Below are 11,418 nucleotides of genomic sequence, written 5' to 3'. Positions count from 1 at the left end.
AAGGATATCACAGCATCCCCGTGAGCATCTACTCAGCTGGATGCAGGGGCACACCCATGCCATGGAGGCATCAGGACCTCTCACACGGAGACCCCACTCCAGCACTGTTTCTTTTATGTGATTTCACCTTCATGTGGCCGCCAGAGCTGTGATGTGCAGGGAGGAGATGATTACTTTTGAGGTGGAAAAGTTATTTGGAGCATGTACCTGCAGAGAGCATCCTGCTGTGCTGCATCAAGCATGATGAAGTCTGTCAAAGAGTCACATTTCCTTCCTTTTTTAAAAGGAAGCACGTCAGAAATATCAGGCTAAAAGCTTTCCCTCTCCCTTGTCATTAATGGCAACTTTGTTTAGCTACTAGCCATAGCAAGAGATCTTTTAATACAAAATATGCATAGAAATCTTATTTACTTGAATGGCTAGCTTAAGGACTGTGTTCAGGAGCAGTGTGCTCATCCCTACTTTTGCTGTTTTGGCCCTGACTCCCAATATTCTGGGCCCTGGTGAGGAGCTCACAAGAGGATGTGAAGGGAGTGCTAAAGCTGCAGCACAGCAATACTCCCTGCCTGGCACACAAAGCAGACCAATTTACTGGACAGGGTGTTGGCATGCCCACCCTTGTCCTTGCTGTTTCCAACAGCTTGGAAATAATAAATAAATAATAAATAAACTAATAATAATAAATCTGAGCATGCCTTTTCTTCTCCCCTTGCCCATATGAGTAGCAGCCTTTGGCTGAGTCCCGCGTAAGAAATCCGAAACAAGGAGCAAAGACTTTTCCAGAATTAATTAATGGGAACAGGTAACTCTGCCAGCAAAGCATTATCTGGCAGTAGCTGTCAGGCACCAGTGCCCAATCTGCTCACTGTCAATTCATTCCCTTGTTTCTCCAGATGAGGCATTTCAGATCTGCCTGAGCAGCTCCCACAGCTGGGCACAGGCACCGTGGCTGATCCTCCACCATGCCCCTGGCTTATGGCTGTCCCCAGACCATTCCTACTCGCACACAGCCCAGAGTCACAGCACCACATTGCCCTCAAGGACAAAAGATTTGCTACATCCTTAGCCCTGCCCAGTTTTTAATTTCTCATTCTTCTTGCTAGAAGGGACACACTGCATTTCCAGCCAGACAGTCCCTCTAGCCCTCTGCTAATTATATACTTTCCTGGGGAAGAGAAAGAAATCTGTTTCTGCATCACCTCTAACAGTTTGGGGTTTTTTTTAACTCGCTACCCATAATTTATTATATATTTATTTATTTATAAAAAGCCCAGCTCCATAGTTAAGATCAGGAGCATATCTGGAGGTACATAAAATTGTGGAACTTCCTTGCTAATCAGCCAATGACTTTGGCTGGGCTGACATTTATTTTCCTGGCTATTTTTAGAGTATGACTCAGACTCTGCGCTAGGAGCCGGCAGAAATCCCTGTGGGCTGATACCAGAGCCTCAGTCAAAGCTGTGCTGGAGCATCACACCAGAGGGAAAGTGATTATTGTTCACCTTTGCCTTTGGGGCTCTCTTTAGAAAAGCAAGTAAATATGGAAAACAAGATGTTATGGCAACATAAAGGCATATCAGGAACTGAAAGGGAAATTGTCTTTTTCTCTGACAGGAATATTTCCATCACACATTTTTAGGCTGGTGGATAAAAACACAGAGCCTTAGGAGTGCCTGCTCCTAATGTGCAGCTGAAAACCCAGAGGACAAATTTTAAGGCTTTTTTTTCCACAGCCAGTCCTATGAGCATTTAACTGAAGCCTGTTTCCCTGCCTGTGTGGAAGTCTGTAGCACAAGTGTCAGCTCTCACCTGGCCTCCTGACCATTTGTTACTGGGAAGAGAAGACCTATGGATCTGATTAATGACTGTTTGGTAAGATCCAAGGGTACAGATGGATATTGGGGCTGGGTGAAGAATGTGAGAAGGGAGGAAGAAAGGCATCAGTCTCTTGTGGACTGCCTTGTTCTCATTAATAACTGTTAAGTATCACTTCAGAGGGGTGATGGAATAACTTGGGGGCTTGTTTTTAAATCCCTGTGTGGTCTCCAAGATATGCCTGTTGAAGTGGCACATCACTGGAGAATTACCATTCCTGTAAGCCAAGTTTCTCTTATGAAGGATGATGCAACCTGAGTCCTCATCAATCAGCTTTAATGCAAGTTAAAATAGTCAAACTTTCTCATGAAAAAAATTCCCTGGTTTCTCCAGGCACCAGATTTTTAATTTTTTTTTTCCTAACAGCAAAAAATAAATTTGGCCTGAAGTGTGAAGAACCTGACCCTCTCTTTATCCTGAAAAAGGAAGAAATAGAAGTTATTTTAGGAGAATCCTCAAAGTAAGCTGTTCTAGTGCACACAGCAGTGGTGCTTAGGGAAAGGTCAAGCTGTGTCCTTACTATCCCCTGTCCCCCAGCTCTCACACAGACTATGTGTCTCCTGGGTTTGCTGGGATAGTGATTACAGCCATCCATTAACCAGGGCTTGGAATTAAGGAAAATGCTTTCCACTACAGCTGTGTAACACACCATAATTAAAATCAATCATTTACTTACTGTCATGGTGCTACTGATCACACCAAACCTTCCCTGCTACCTTGTGCTATCCAAGTCTCAGCACCTTGTTCTCTGGGTTTTTCTTCATTTCTCTCCCTCTTAGCTGGACATATTGTGATTTATTTCATGTGTGGGTGGGAGGGAGCTGGCTGAGCCCATGGCAAGGGCAGGTGGTTTCCAGAGACAGCAGCACGACATCAATTTCTGTCAGCAAGGACCTGGCACTCAGCCTGCCCAGGGAAATGTTACCAGTGGCTCCAGAGTGAGACACAAAACACTCATAGCACATATAACTGGGCACTGCAGTAATATACAGGAATGGCAGAAACCCCTGGACCCCATCAGCCAGCAAGTGAGAAGCAGAAAGCTTTAATCCCCAAGGAGTTTTTGCCATGGTTTGTTTCCATCCTATAATTATTTTAATTCTAGTTAGTACAACTACAAACATTACTCGTGGCGCCATCAGCTTAAGCAGCAGCAAATCCCACAGATCAATAGGATATTGCATTATGTTATTTCCTTTCATTGCTTTCAGGTCTCACATCTTCCATGCCTTTATCTCAGGCAGAAGTAAATAATTACATGACTGTTTTCTGCAAGGGCATTTTACACATCCCTTAAGCTTTCTCTACAAAACAAACACCCATTTTCATATCCATCTTTAATGGGGGTAGAAAGTGGTTAGTATCCTACAGGATTTATGACTCTCTAGGTGCTTCTTATAGGGGATATTGGTTTTCTGAGGACTGACTAGAAGTGCTCAAAGCAGACAGAGCACTAGCTGACATGAACCCCAGTGTGATTTCCAGCCCTGGAACCAGCTCTGAAGGCAGCCATGAAGGCTCCTCTGCCCAAGGCAGCTCCCCAAGATGAGTTGCAAAAATATTCCCAATCATAAACCCCACCATACTCCCAATTCGTTCATATACATACTAGAGAATCATCTTTTTCTCCACCTTTTTTGTGATAATCAAATACCAGGCCAGAGTTGTCTGAGCACAGCCAGCACAGAAAGTTGTTGCTGCAGAAAATAGCTCTTCCTGTGTGATCAGAATATGAACAGCTGAGAACTTGCTCTTAAAAGAGAGAAGGAAAATTGCTCTGCAAAATACAGCAAAGCAGCCAGGCTGCCTTTGACCAGCAAAGTTCTGCCAGCTCGTGGCCAGGGTACTTCAGGAGGACACTGCCCTTATCCTTCATAGTCTAATAAAAATGCTTTCAAGAGACTGCTCCCTGCAAAAGAAAAAAGGGACTGGAAAAGGCACTGGGAGCCCACACAGTGCCTGACACTCCCTGTTGTTGGCTTGGTTTAGATGATGCTCATATTTATCTGGTTTCTCAGATGTGTGCATCAGCAGCAGCAGGTCTGACTGGCGGGGAGGAGTTTTGTGCCAGGACAGCATGAGGAAGATGAACCTCTCCACACGGCCTCAGGATCTGCAGGGAGGAGCTGGCACTTCTCTTCCAGTTTCAGTGGCTGCATCAGCAGCACCAGCTCTGGGTCCAGTGGCACCACTCCCCTGCAGCACAGGGAACAAGCTGGGCAATATCCTGGCACAATAAAGCCACAGCCATTCAAGCACATTTTCTAACTCCTTGCCCAGCTTTCTTTTCACACCTGTTCTGTCGACACATGCACCCCGGATCACCCTGCAACATCCTCATCTCACTGCCCATGCACATCTTGCCCCTTCTTTCCTCCTCCTTGCCTCTGCTTTGCAAGCTGAACTACATTGTACCAGGTATTTTTTATATATATCTCAGGTTTTTCGAAATATCCTGCATCATTGTTGCTATTTTTAAGGGGCCATTCTTTAATGCACATCTTGTGTGCAGCTGTTTTCATGTGATGATTTGTCATGACAAGCCACGGTCAGGTAAGCACAAGGAAACACAGCAGTAACAGGGAAAAGGCAGGGAAGGAAGGGAAATACTCCTGAGCATCAAGGTCTCTGCAGAAGTAAGCAATAAAGGAAATGTAAACATGACCCAAGGAACAGATGATCTCATTGCAACCTCTCTGAGTGAGAGTCAGGAATAATTCCTGTGGGGTTAGAACACAAAATTGGGACTGACCAAGAGGTTGGAGGCTGAAAATTCACAGAAAGGATACAAAATTTAGAGGACACCATCTATTATCATGTCCTATATACATGACAAACAAAGGTACCTAGCAGGTCTGCAGGCAGCTCACAAACCTGGCTCCTCATCCTTCACTGATCTTGAAATAACCTGGGAGATCTTTCTTGCTGAAATATTGCCCCAGCCTGAGCTGCTGGTATTCTCCTTTGGCCACCAGCATCCCTCCAGCAAGAAAGTCCCAAGCAGCCCCTCCCACAGGGCCCTGCTCAGCTGGTTGCTCTCACAGCTCATAGCTGTGGTCCAGGACAATCAATTCCCAGTTCCAATGGTTTTCATTAAAAACCCCCCTCAAACACCTCTTCCTTAATACACCTACCCAATGTGGTTAACACTGAATCCTTCCTTCAGCCAGCTTACTCCCGAAATCCTCATAAAAAAGAGAAAGTATTTCTACACGTTGCTTTCAAAAGGTTTTTTTTCTTCTTTCATTTTTTTTTAAGAGGTCAGCAGTGTCACCTCGTTCTGAACAGTAAAAATGGAAGCATGGACTCTCTGAGCTTTAAACATCAATACAAGCTCTCCATCAGGTTCTGCAGCTCAATACCTGCAGCTTCTGTACCCTCTGCTCAGTGTCAGAGGGTCCCAGTCCTTACCCCCTAAAAGTGCATAACAAATGTAGTAAGAAAGGAACAACAGGGTGACAACATTTACAGTAAAGTATTAAAAGTAAAGGAAAAAAAAGAAAGAAAGGAAAAGCTTTTGACTCTCTGGCTATCAGCAAGCACTACAAACAAAAAGACAGAAGCAATCCCTGTTTCCATCCAAGTTCAAGGATAAACAAGATAGATAATATTTCCTAACACCAGCAAGAATAGCTGTATTTGGGAAAGCTTCTGGCATTACAACCAAGGGCAAACCAAAATGAGCTGACAGTTCTTCTGCTAGAAAGTCAAAATCTTTTTTATGCTTTGCATGCAGTTTGTATTTAATGTGTCACTTGAGTGGAATCAGACTTCACATCCCCGAGAGGGTCAAATGCATTTCTGAATTGCTCTCACGAATATCTCCAATGCCTGAGGAGTGAGACTCATGGCCATTGATTTGCCTCGCTCCTTTGCTGGTGAGATTTCATCTCAAGGGACATGATCTCACTGCTGCACACGATTATCATCTTTAACAGAGGAGACAGAGAAATTCTCATGGTCAGAATAAAGCTGCTTTGCCACTGATGGAGCCTGGTGGCCAACAAAACACATGTTCAGCGCTCAGAAAATAACCAAAAATAACCATCACCCCCCATGCCATTCCTGTTTCCACACCCTTGGTTGGTACATTGGACACTGTCAGGAATTTGCCCAAACTAAGCAGGATCCCAGCACAAAGTAATGCTCCCCTATCACCTTGACAAGGAGCTAAACTCAAGAGGAATCCCCTACCCCAAGTTATTTTGGGTATAAGAAATACATACATATAATTCCTTCTATTAAATAATAAGGAATGCAAAACAAACCCAAGGAAAGTGGAGGGTCCTGTGTAGCATTGCACAGGTGCACTCAGGGAACATTTTAGACGATGAGCTGATGACACAGTTTAGTCCCAGCTGTCAATAAAGTATCACACATCTGCTTGCTCACTCCCCCTCATTCCCAGTGGATGGGGGAAGAGAATCAGAAAAAGGAAAAAGAAAGTAAAAATAAAAAGTGACACTCCCTTCCCCCAAACCTTTGCGAGGTGAGAACAGTTTAATAACTGAAACTCATTAAAACAATAATGAAGATACATTTAAAAATTTAAGAAAAACAGCTGATGGAAGATACAGTTGCTCACAACCCACTGACCGACACTTACCTGATCCCAAGAGGGACTGGCCCATTCCTGGGTAACTCCTCATAGTTTATATTCTGATTTTAGTAAGGAACATCCTTTTGACCAGTTTGACTCCCTCCAAGCTTTCTGTGCACCTCCTCACATGGGATACTGCAAAGTCCCTTATTTAGGGCAAACACTAATGAGCAACAGCCAACACATCAGTGTGTTACCAATGATCTTCTCATACGAAACCCAGAACACAGCATTGACCAGGTACTTACAAGAAATTTGACTGTATCCCAGCTGAAACAAGGGCTGCTGGACAGACTACTTCAGCTTCAGAGAAAAAAACCACATTATTCCTTACCAGTCAATACACAAGCAAGTCCTTAACACACTGAAGAGTAGGGCCCCAGCGTTGCTCAGAGTCTTTTTCTTCTGTCAAAAGGAAGATGAACAAAGCTGAAGCACAGCAAGCAAAAGGTAAACAAGCAAGCAGCACTCCCCTTCTACAGGCTCAGTGGGTCCTTTCCACCAGCCTAAAAGGCAGTGCCTTGCAGCCTGCAGAGCATCTCCCTCCCAACACCCAGCTCAGCAGGAACAGCCCCAGCCGGTCAGTGCCAACCTGCACCCGGGGAATTTGGGCAGCTGCTTGTATTTAAGACTTTGATAAGCAAAGAGAGAAGTGGTTTGGCTGGTTTTTTTTTCCTTTGACACTAATGATCCTTTTTAAAAGCAGCTTCACAGCTGAAAGACAGTTGGGACCAATTTTCCATAGGAAAATCCCTTGCTTTATTGTCCTTCAGGACAATTAATTTTAAGCCACGACCCTCATCAAAGCAGCACTGTAGCCAAAACACCTCTGTGCAATTCTTCTCACCTGCTCTTTGGTATTTTCTGACTCTCACCCTTAAGCTAAGCTGAAACCAAAACTCGTCTCCTGCCTGCCTCGGTGTGAACAACCTCTCCTGTTCCCAGGCAGAGCTGCTGGCAGGAGGGAGCTGGTGCCAAGCACCTCTCTGCTGGTGAAAGGATGTACCCCAGGGATGGGGGGATAAAGTAATTTACACCCTGAAGCTGCACCAGCCCGTGCTGTACCTCGGGGAATGAAACAGCCTGGAGAGGAGGGGGTGATGGCTGAGCTGATGAATGGCACTGAATTAGTGGAATTGTGTCCAATAAAGGTGTCTGTGTTCACATGGAGGCCTCTCATGGTTGGGCTGAAATAGGACGTGGGATCCAGTACACTACAATGGGCATCATGTTCTAATTTGGGATTTTACCTCAAAATTCCACACCCATCTGAGTGCAATTCCCAATGCAGGGTGACTCTGGCAATTCATGTCTGAACCTGCTCCTGCACAGTCTGATCCATAGTCCAAGCCACACAAAAATCACCTCCTTTTAAATGGTTTAAGTACACGCACAAACAGAAGTTTAACCAATTTACTTTAACAACATCTTTTAGTCAAAGTGTAGATGCAATGTGCCATTTCCTTCCCCCGGGGGATCAGGCTGTGGTGGGTTCTGCAGTGCTGCTCTCCCATCCCACTTTTGTCCCTTTCCTGCTGCTCACCTCCTGCTGAAGCCACCGTCACCAGGTATCCTGGCTGTGTTTTGCTTGGTTTTCCCTGGCTGTGACCCGGGGTAGCAGTTCTGTTCCCCTCCATCAAATCTGCTGGCTACTGGGCAAGACACAGCTTTCCTGGGCTTCCTTCAAAAATACACCTTGGGTGACCCGGGGAATGTCACCGAGCGGCTGACAAGGGCTAATTGCATCTTTTTAATTAAATGACCTGCAGCCCACGCCCTGGGTGCTGTGCTGCTCCGGAATATGCAGTTATTCACGCCCCAAACCTGGAGGGTTTGGTGCCTTCCTGCGCTTCCCACCGGTGCGATGGGCACGGAGGGAGCTCACCGGGATGCGCGCAAGGGGGAACGATCCTGGGAGAGCAGAAAAATCCCCACAGTGAGGCTTTCCCCTTGTTTAACGCGGTGAGTAGTCACTGATTTGGCTCCATAAATAAAGCCAGGCGCGGGTGGGACTCCCGAGGCTGATGGATTGGCGAGGCGGGAGAGCCTCCTGCTGGAGAGACACGGCGCGGGATGCAGGATGTGGGATGCAGGATGTGGGATGCAGATGTGAGATGCAGGATATGGGATGTGAGATGCAGGCAGCTGCCTCTGCCTGCTGTCCCCACTGAGTGACAAATACCCTTCACTGCTCATTTTTGGAGCCACTTTTTTAAATCCCTGAGGATGCAACCCTGCCTCCCTTCCATCTACTCCAGCGTTATTCCTTTGGCTCCTGGAGCTGAGGCTTGGCACCGGGATGTCCAGGTGGGGGTCACTGCTGGTGCTCGGCGCTGGGATATGCAAGTGACATCCAAATCCCGTGGGAGTGGGGAGTGTTTCCTGGTGTGATGCTAGGCAATAACCTTGGCTGTGTCACTGTCACGGGGCTTGTCTCCATCCTCCTTTCCTGGCATTGTGTTTGCCTGGGACTCTGTGCCATGCAGTTAAGGAAAAGGCAGTGAGGTTCCTAGAGAAAGGAACCATAGAGCTATGGAATTGTTAAGGCTGGAAAATATCTCTAAGATCATTAAGTCCAAGCATTAACCAGTACTGCCAAGCCCACTGCTGAACCGTGTCCCTGAGTGCCACACCTACATTTTTTGGAACCCTTCCAGGTATGATAAGTCCACTGCTTCCCTGGGCAGCCTACTCCAATGCCTGACCACCCCTTCAGCAAAGAAATTTCTCCTAACATCTAAATCTAAATCCCTGCTGCAACTTGGGGCCATCTCCTCTATCCTGTCACTTGTTGCCTGGGAGAAAAGACCAAATCCCACCAGGATACACCCTCCTTTCAGGGAGTTATGTGTGCTAAGGTCTTCCCTGGGCCTCCTTTCCTCCAGGACAAAACCCCCCAACTCCCTCATAGGACTTGTGTTCCAGACCCTTCCCCAGCTTTGTTGCCCTTCTCTGGTCACACTCCAGCACCTCAGTGTCTTTCCTGTAGTGAGGAGCCCAAAACTGAACATGCTAAGGCATGGAACAGCATCCCACAAAGACTCTGAGCTCAGCCCCTGCAGCCAGGCAGCACTTACACCTGTTTTAACAACTGAACTTGATGATCTTAGAGGTGTTTTTAATTCTGTGATTCCATAAATATGGTAGACCTTTTTGAAGCCAGGTGGAGTGTGAAGGGAGATGACTTGTCCTGGTTGTGTCTGCTCCCAGCCCTGGTTGAGCCAGACTAAGTGGGCTGCTGGTTGGAGCCAGCATGGCTGTCCCAAGCAGGGGCAGAGGAACAACTTTATCTAAGCTCTGGATGAGCTCTCTGGATCAAGAGATAAACGCTGGGGCTCTGCCAACACATCTAAAGCATTACTGCTCCTAGATGGCTGCTCTGTCCCTCTGCCAGGAGGGATGTGCTTCCTAGCTGGAGCAGGAAGAGGGACATCTGCCTGGGCTTCAGTCACCAGGAGTTGCTGCTGGCCTCCCTGTGCAAGCTTGCCTTTGCTCTCAGGTGAGAGGATGGACTGTAAATCCAAGCTGCAGATGTCCAGGAGGATGTCCAGAGGAGCCAGGCAGCAGCCTGCAGCAGGGAGTGGCCCAGGCCACCACGTGAGGGTGGTGACACTTTGCCCACTTCCACTGCTGCCAGGACTTGCCAGCAACTTGTTTGCACAGAGATCAAAGCTGAGGAATGAGCATTTTGCAAAATTATAGCCTCACCCATTAAGCATTGATTTCTTATAGCTGAATTCTGATAAATGCACTGTCTCATTAGATTTCTTTTAGGTCATGAAGTCCTATTCCCTCAGGGATGCCCCCAAACCTGATCTCCCTGTTAGAGAACTGCATCCTCAGTGGTTTTTTTCCAGAGTGGCTCCCAGCACAGGTGAATGCACCTCTCTTTTGGATACCCTAAAAATGCATTTTCTTTCTTAGCACGGTTTGGATATCACAGTTTGGATATGTTTTTTACACACTGCTGTGGAGTGCAAACCTGGATAAATCCCCTTTGAATCTCACATCCTCTCTGTTGACTGTGAGCCTGAGCGTCACCTCCTCGAATCAGAGGAGCAAGTACAATTGGCGTTATTCCTTCTGGAAAAATACAAACCCACAAAGCAACAGAGCAGCACAGCTCTATTTCCACATTTTGACCAGAAATCAATTCCATATAGAGCAGAGAGCGATGTAACACGAGCCCCAAGTAGGTGCTCACATCCTGGCCGTGCCGGCCCTGCCTCCAGCCAGCTGTGCTCCCGCGGCAGCTGTGCACATCTGCCTGCCAAGGAAAGGAAAGCCAGCCTGCTCCCTCCCAGCCAGCCGGGAAATGCACACAGGGAAGGAACAAAGCAGCTGGAAGGCAGGGGGATGCGTGGGGAAGAGAGAGACATAAATCCTTTTGGCAAAGGCAGCCCGGGGTTTGTGTTGGTGTGGAGGGTTTCAGCCCGTGGAGCAGGGCTGCTGGGATGGGATGGGAGCTCCAGGCTGTGCTGCTGACAGGAGATGAGAAGAGAAAGGCAATTCCTGGCCTTGTTGATCACGGCATTTTAAATTGCTGGCAGTTTTCCTGCTCTGAGCCAGCTCCTGCCCCTCTGCCATGGGCAGAGCAAGGATGAATGGGATGGGGATAGGTGGACAGGAGCAAGGAGGCAGCAGGGTCTGGGCAGCTGAGAGGGAACTGGCCCACAGCTGCTGCCTTCCCAGCTCCTGGGATCCAATCCAGGGCTCCAGCCCATCGGGCACGCTGTCACCTCTAAAGCTGTGGTTAGCAAAGACAGGTGTGTGTGCTGGAGGCAGCTCCAGAAAGGAAAAAATGTGTGCCAGGATGGGGGCAGGCTAGGTCCTCTGTCAGAACTGCAGCTTGAGCTAGGAGTTTGCTCCTTCAGGGATTTCTCCCTGCCTGCTTTTGCATCTACTAGAAAACTTTTCTGTAAATCTCTTAAATTACATTTAGG

Source organism: Sturnus vulgaris, chromosome 4, assembly GCF_052056855.1.
Source record: "Sturnus vulgaris isolate bStuVul1 chromosome 4, bStuVul1.hap1, whole genome shotgun sequence".
Classification (NCBI taxonomy): domain Eukaryota; kingdom Metazoa; phylum Chordata; class Aves; order Passeriformes; family Sturnidae; genus Sturnus; species Sturnus vulgaris.
This window is presented reverse-complemented; position numbering follows the sequence as displayed.